At 37.2% G+C, this 8,337-nt stretch overlaps 1 pseudogene across 1 annotated transcript; it reads left to right on the forward strand.

Moving 5' to 3' along the window:
* Positions 1-5,407: 5,407 nt before the first annotated feature.
* On the forward strand, positions 5,408-6,195 carry LOC128560060 (phospholipid hydroperoxide glutathione peroxidase-like; annotated as a pseudogene). Its single transcript, XR_008372867.1, has one exon. The product of XR_008372867.1 is annotated as a phospholipid hydroperoxide glutathione peroxidase-like (transcript).
* Positions 6,196-8,337: the final 2,142 nt, after the last annotated feature.

Below are 8,337 nucleotides of genomic sequence, written 5' to 3' on the forward strand. Positions count from 1 at the left end.
CTGTATGCGCTATTGCCATTTTCATTCCTTTCTTCCTTCCTTTATTCCTTCAAAAATACTTAATAAATAACTTCTAGGAGTTCATGTTATAAATTATACCAGAAACTATGATATAGCTCTTATCTTCAAAGAAGTTACAGTTATTTAAAAAGCATGAAGGACTCAGAACGTATTTGGGTCACTATGAAAGTTTTGGGACAGTCTATGTTCTGGTCCTTTATCTCAATTCTGAGAAACATAGTTGACAACATCCTGTCCTTTCTGATCCACCCATGCAAGTTTCAATTTGCTGGGCTTGTTAGTGTTGCTTGGAGGGCTTTGCTTCCTTTGTTTCCATCTGTGTGGATTTTCATAATGATGCGCTTTTGTAATGACACACATATACAAAATATACATGCATAATTATATGATTCTGGATCACATAATTTTTTTTAAGTTTCCACTTTTTAAGTATTCACATCTTATACAAAGTTGGAAAGGGCTAGAAAAGACCCCAGAAAAGACCAGAAAGAAGTATCATTCTGCCCATAGGAACAAAGGCGGGAGTACAAATAGGACATTCGCCTGGAATCTAATTGTGCATGCTCTGAATAGCTGGATAGAGTAGTTTATGGAGCAGCCTAAAGTTTTTGAGAAAGAGAATTCAGTATTTTATAACTCTAGATAACATGTGGAATAATTCAAATTTAAACTATTCTCGCTTTGTGAAGACTTGTTTGAGAGTGATCTAGGAAACCCAATAGTGTCAGAAAGAACATAAACTGGAGTCAGAAAAAATTGTGCTTCGATCCTGGCTCAGCCAGGTTCTAGGCAAAAAAACCCTCAACTTTTCTGAAACTGCGTTCAGAATCATTAAACTAGGAATTGATAAAAATGGTACCCATCTCATAAGATTGCTGTAAAACAGTTGAGATTATATATGAAACATGTTACATGAAGAAGGTATTAAATCCATGGTGCAGCTCTTAGCATAGCTGAATCTTATGCCCGTCTGTCTTCAGGATATTTTTAGGTATTTTTAGCTAAATTTTTCTTCCGTCCCTACCATAGGTGAATTCTTCTCAAAACAGTATACTTGGAAAAATAAAGATAATTTTCAATGATAAAAATAAAATGGAATTAATTCCAAGATATGTGAAGTATTATTCTCCCTTGATAGACTGTTCAAATTCAAACTCAGTTCCAAATACCTGATTATTATATCCAGAAAACAGATGTTATTTTCTTTCCTGTTCTTTTTTCATTAAACAAATTGCTAAAGCCAGTTTTATTGAATTATAATTTAACATAAAGTTACCTTTTTATAGGATGTAGTTCTATGAATCTTTACAAATACAGATTGTCGTGTAATCCTCCACCAAAATTAAAATATAGAACAGTTTCATCATTCCCCAGATTTCTCCATGTAGTTGACTGCGCACCACACCCAAAGCCACTTCCAATTACTAATACATTTTTTATGCCCGTAGCTTTGCTTTTTCAGAATGTCATAGCAAGGAATCATCACATATTAAAAAGTGAGTTTTTTAATTCTTTTTTTTTTTTTTTTGCTAAGCATAATGCAGTAAGATTCACCCAAGTCCATGCTAGTATCACTAGCATTGATACTTTCTTCTTTCTTTCTTCCTTTTTCTCATTTTCTTTCTCTTCCTTCTTTTCTTCCTTTGTTCCTTTCTTTGATATTTGATTGCATCAGTATGTGATAGTTTGTCCAACATAGAGACATTTTTGTTTTTTTCAATCTTGAGCAATTATGAATAAAGCTACTGTACACATTCACTTATAAATGCAAATTTTGTATAAATACAAATTTTAATGTCTTTTAGGTTAACACCTAGAACTATAATTATCAGATTATATGGTAAAGGCAGGTTTAACTGTATTTGCCAAGCTGCTTTCCAAAGTGGCTATATAATTTTGCATTTCCACTAGCAAAATACGAGGTTTTAAATTGTTCCACATCCTCAAGAGCACTTTTTAGGAACAGCCACTCTAAGAAGTATTTAGTGGTATCTCATGACGACATGATGATTTTAATTTGCATTTCACCAGAGACACCCAGTGTAAGTAGATTGGTCTACATCACAACCTCTTTTCTTGTTAAATGTTTTCAATATTATACCTTTATGCCTTCCCACCATTTCAAGTAATGGAAAATACATTAAGACAATATAAACCTTTCTTAAACAATACACCACTGCAGTATACCAGTACTTATTTACATTTCAGTATTTGTGTTTGTAACTTTTAACATAAAAATTTAATGTACATGATTTCTACTTTTGTCTTTTTGATCTGGAAATATTGTTTTCCCAACTAGATTTGAATCTTCCAAAAGACAGGGAATAAGTGGTATCTATCTCAAACTTTTGCTGTCTAATAACCATATGCCACAACTGCTTGTGGAGTAAATTGAGAGCGCTTGAGTCACAACTTTGTCCTGCCCTTCTCCAAGCTAAATATCACCAGTTACCAAGGGTTGAATCTGAGCAGAAAAGATGACAGTGAAGGTGGTGTCAAGGGCATGAAAACATTTGGGAGCCTAAGTGGGAATTGGATAGAACTCTGAAGAAAATTGAAGAGAAAACACAAACTGAAGTATTATGCAAAGTAAATAAAGAGGCACAGGCAAAAGTAAAAAGGACCAGAAAAAATAAGCAAAGGGAATATTAAAAAATACCTGTATAAGAAAAGAAAGGATTCATCACATAACAGGGTGATACCAAAAGAGCAGAAATATATGCCAAAAACACTTACACAAGAGTGAGTATTTTTTGATAGCATTTAATGCTCTTGGTACATATGTTCAATAATTTTAAGAACACCTCGTGAATGAGATATGGAATGATAAATGAGTAATATATTATTTAATATATTTGGGGGGTTGTTTAAACGGATCACTTTTTTCCTAGTAACAAATCCTCTGAACTTTTATTAAAATGGAAAACATTAATATAGAGTCCAAAACAGTCAATATGCTACCATGTAAGAAGGACTGGGAAGAATATGAAGGAGATCCAGGGCTCCCCTGATGACTATAATCTTCTGTTGGTAATTTCACCTCTTACTATGGTTTTAAATACTATTAAGTTCTAAGGACAACACAACCACTATTCTGAACTTTGTGCATTCAACTGTCCACTCAGTATCTTCCTTCAGATATTTGATAACATCAAAAATTTTGTCATGGTCAAAGCAGAACTATTTATATGCTCTTCAAATTTGATCTAGCTTCACTTTCCTCCGTCCAGTAAATGTCAACTGCATTCTTCCATTTGCCAAATGCTGAGTGTCATTATTCATTCCTTTTTCTTACACTTTACACGAATCCATTAACAAATCTGATGACTGCACCTTCAAAATAAACCCAGAATCCTACTATAGTCAAAGTCAACATCATCTCTCAGCTGAATTATTACAGTAATTTTCTAACTGGTCTTCCTCTTTGCACCCTTTTTTCTCTACAATGTAGTGTTTATATATTAGTAGGAGGAATCCTTTTTGAAAAGATAAGTCAGATGACGTTGTAGCTGTATTCCAAAAACTTCTAGTACTCTCTAGTCCCACTCATTATGTATGGCCCAACATATTCTTGCCCCTGAAACCTCTCTGGGATTATCTCTTACCAATCCTTTTCTAACTCATTATACTCTAGCCACCTTGGCCTCCTTGCTCTCCCTGGGACATGCCAAGCAAGTTCTCCTCTTAGAGCCTTGGAACTTTTTCATCACTTTCTCTGAAATTTCTTCTCCCACATATGTTCATTTCAATCTCTGGTCAAAGAATTCCTTCCTTCTCAGGGAGACCTTTTCTGACCATTCTGAAGAAATAGCACCCTCCTTTTATTTTTCTCCTTTCACATTGTTTTTTGAACAAAAATAGACAGGGTCTTACTCCATCACTCAGGCTGGAGTGTGATGGTGCAATCATAGCTTGCCTCACACTTGTTATCCTAAACTCAAGTGATCCTCCTGTCTCAGCCTCTCAAGTAGCTGGAACTACAGGTGCATGCCACCATGCCTGCTTTTAGAGATGGGAGACTTGCTGTTTTTTTATGCCTAATCTTCAACTCATGGCCGTAAGCCATTCTCCCACCTCAGCCTTCCAAATTGTTGGGAATACAAGCCTGAGCCACTATTCCCACTGTTCTTGGCCTCTATTCAAATTATTATACTTTACTTTCCTTAAGAGCACTTTCCACAACCTAACATTTCATATTTTGTTTGTTTATTTTGTCATCATCTGTGGCCCCCCTAGAACCTGAGCTTCATGAGGGCTATAGCCTATTTTGTGAAGTATAGAATCCTACTGCCTAGAAGAATGAATGACTCACAGAATGTGCTATGTATTTGTTAAGTGAATTAATAAATTTGAATGAATGAATGATTTAGAAAGTTGAAGCAGAGAAAATGTATGTACTATGCCCAAAGTCACACAATGTGGTAGAGAGGGCATAAAAACCCAACATTTTTATTCCAGATTAGTGCTCTAAAGACATAATTATGTTAAAAGACATAATTTAGGTTAATTTTTTTATCCTCACTTGATAGATGGTAATTGACTAAATGGCAAATACCTACATATTTATTCTCAAGACTATCTCAACTTCAGGCTCTGAGTGGTTGGTAATAGGAAGCGAAATCTGTTAACAGTCATTGATTGTTTAAACATCCAATTTCATATTTACTTTGTATTTGTCACAGAAAGGAATACATGATGTGGCTGTCCCCCAAACTTAGGTAAAATGGACCTTTTAGCCAGTTGATCCCTACAACATACACATACAGTCCTTCCCATCTCAAAACTATGGTCAATTTGCCATCACATCTAAAATTCTGAATAAGAAAAAAGGGGTAGACTATAAGAAAGTAAAGGATATGTAATGTGCCAAGATAGAATCCTAGTACTATCCACATATAAATATTGTATACATTCCATGTTAAAGTGGGATACAGGCAGGCAATACTATGTATTGGCTGCTCTCTGTTTGAACAAGCAAGCTTTAGATTCCCTTGGCCTCAAACACAATTGTCTGCTCCGAGCCAGGCAGATGCTTTCACTTCTGCCCCTCCCTGAGTGTGTCACTTCTATCCTCAGCGCACCTTTGAGTCTTCCTGGAGTGGAGAAAACATCAGCTGTGGATGGATATCTGGCACTTTTGAAAGAAATATTACTAACATGGAGGTGGTAATAATCAAGAAGTTTTTTGAAGTAACATGAAATTTATTTTGTACTAATACTGGTTTACAGTCAGCAAAATTTCAGATTCAAGCTCTGAGTCTCTAAAGTGAGTCTCTAAAGTGTCAGTGTGATAAAGGTAGTCCATTGTGTAAATAGGAGGAAAATATCAGAATATTTATGAAGTCATTTGTTTTTGTTTAATAAAATAAGAAGGAAGTGAGCCGCTCGTGCCGCCTGCTGAAGCCGGCGCTGCTGTGCGGGGCCCTGGCCGCGCCCGGCCTGGCCGGCACCATGTGCGCATCCCGCGAGGTCTGGCGCTGTACACGCTCCATGCACGAGTTCTCAGCCAAGGACATCGATGGGAACACGGTTTGCCTGGATAAGTACCAGGGCTTGGTGTGCATCGTCACCAACGTGGCCTCGCAATGAGGCAAAACCGACGTAAACTATACTCAGCTTGTCGACCTGCACGCCCCATATGCTGAGTGCGGTTTACGGATCCTGGCCTTCCCCTGCAGCCCGTTCGGGAAACAGGAACCAGGAAGTAATGCAGAGATCAAAGAGTTTGCCGCTGGCTATAACGTCAAATTCGATATGTACAGCAACATCTGTGTGAATGGGGATGACGCCCACCCGCTATGGAAGTGGATGAAAGTCCAGCCCAAGGGCAGGGGCATCCGGGAAATGCCATCAAATGGAACTTCCCTAAGTTCCTCATTGACAAGAACGGCTGTGTGGTGAAGCGGTATGGTCCCATGGAGGAGCCCCTGGTGATAGAGAAGGACCTGCCCTGCTATCTCTAGCTCCACAAGCGTGTGCCCTCGCCAAGCCCCTGCCTGCATTCCAGAACCTTCCAACCGGCACCCATGACAGTCTGCCTATAAACCTGCCACTGGTGAGGCAGACCCGAGAACCTGGCGTGCACCCTGCCAGAGGAAGGTCCCGCAGCCCCGTTGGGCTTGGGCTTGCCCCCTACCCTCGGCTGCCTTGTGGGAATAAAACAAAGAAATAAAAAAATAAAATAAAATAAGAAGGAAGTGAAACTTTGGTGATAATTACTCCATACTTTTATAGTTGTTATATTTGTAATTTAGAAATAAAACATACATATGTTGGGGTACAAGGTGAAAATATTTTACTGCTAGTATTCTGTGATAAGGACATATTTGTCTTTATTTATTTTCTTTTACTAAGAAAAAAATTACTATAAACGTAATAGATTCAAACAGCACATAAATTATTATCACACAGTCCCACAGGTCAAGAGTCCTAGCGTGGTTAACCTGCATGCTTATTAGGAAGCTCATCTGAAGAATATGCTTCCACGCTCACTGAAGGTCTTTCGAAGAATTTTTTGCAGTAAGATGAGTGAGGATCTCTGGTCCTAGGAGCTTTTCTGCCCTTTGGCTCTCTCCATAATAATGTACGACAAGGCTGTTTGCTTTTTTACAGCCAAAAAGGACAATCTCTCTGGCACAAGTCTGTGAAGGAAAAGTCTTATACTACAAAACAGAATCACAGGAATGACGTTCTATCACCTTGTATGTATTCTATTGTTTAGAAGCAAGTCACAGTGCAACCTGCACTCAAAGGGAGGCGTTTATTATACAAGCATATGGATCACTGGGAAGGTCACCTTAGGGTATATATTCCACAGAGAACATTCTTTAAAAGAGTATCTAAGGGCTATCTTTCTCTCTTAAAATCACTCAAATTAATTTTTTTTTATTTATTTTTTCTTTGTTTGTTTTGGCAGGATTTTTTTGCACAGTGCCACCTCCAGTATATGGGACTAGCGCCCTACTCCTTGGAGCCACAGGCGCTTCCCAATTCTAATTTTTTTTAAACCTAGCTAAGCCTTGACTCCAAGAAAACTTATCAACCTAGCTCAACTTTGGTCATTTCCTATCTTAGATTTCTTTACAGCATTTGTGTCTAGGTTTAGACTGTATAAAGTTGTACTTGTCAGTTTATACTAACAAGTGTGTTTATTTTTTTGTCTCTCTCTGACATATACTTCAAGGGCATAAATGCCTATTTCTCTCATAAATAATAATATTGCTGCAATAGGATTGGTGGAGAGGGTGAAGTTTTTAATCCGCCTTGCTTGTGCTCATAGCACACTCCCAGTATGAAAGGGGAAAATCCATGTCTTGGAAAAGGCAAACTGAAGTTAAGGGGAAAATCCATGTCTTGGAAAAAAAAACTGAAGCTGTGTGCGGGGCCAGGAACTGTGGTCGGAACACAGAGCAGTAGTCTCTGCAGAGTAGAGATCAGACCTCCACATTTGCAGTCCGTTAGCCTTTGTTCATTCTGTTTCCAATTATACGAAAAGTCTTTAAAGGAAGACATGATCTTCAAAATAAAAATGAAAGCCTTAAGAATGCAGTCAGCACTAAAAACTTCCAATGTGCCATCTGGATGTATAATTCCTTCTGGAGCTATAGGGCTGTTTTTATTTTTAAGTTTTCAAGGAGGATCATTAGATCACTTACCTTCTTATAACTTTGTCTTAAGGAGTCTAGCTCTTCGGAGTCTGAATGTTCAAAAGAAAGTGGGAAGTCGATCTCAGTTTGCAAGTCCATTCCGTGCAGCTGCTTAAGACTCAGAAGCATTTCTTTTCAGTTGATTCATTATTTGTTTCAGTTTAGTCTCAACAAGATTTTTAAAAAAGTTTTAGTCAATGTTAATGCAATTTTATCTGTAATTAATCCAATAAAATTAAGTTTGAGGACAACACAAGCAACTTAATTCTATTCCGTAAATGTCTTGAACTTTTTCTTTCATATAGTTGGGGGGAAAAAAACTGATTCAAAAAAATAGTAGATTTATGACAAGCGACTTAATTCTATTCCGTAAATGTCTTGAACTTTTTCTTTCACATAGTTGGGGGGAAAAAAACTGATTCAAAAAAATAGTAGATTTATGACACAGTTACAGCTTGTAACATGCCAAGAGAAAAAAGTGCAAGAGCAATTTACTGAATGTAGTCCCTGTCACTGGAAAAATACAGATCATTACAGATTCTGTAAGAATATATTTTTGAGGTTTCAATAAAATGGCCACTTTACCAAGAAAAATGATAAAAATGCTATCATTGTCACTGTATAAGATTCTCCTAGGTCTTTGCTCAATGAATTCTGATATCCACAAACT

The sequence above is a fragment of the Nycticebus coucang genome, chromosome 11 (assembly GCF_027406575.1).
Source record: "Nycticebus coucang isolate mNycCou1 chromosome 11, mNycCou1.pri, whole genome shotgun sequence".
Classification (NCBI taxonomy): domain Eukaryota; kingdom Metazoa; phylum Chordata; class Mammalia; order Primates; family Lorisidae; genus Nycticebus; species Nycticebus coucang.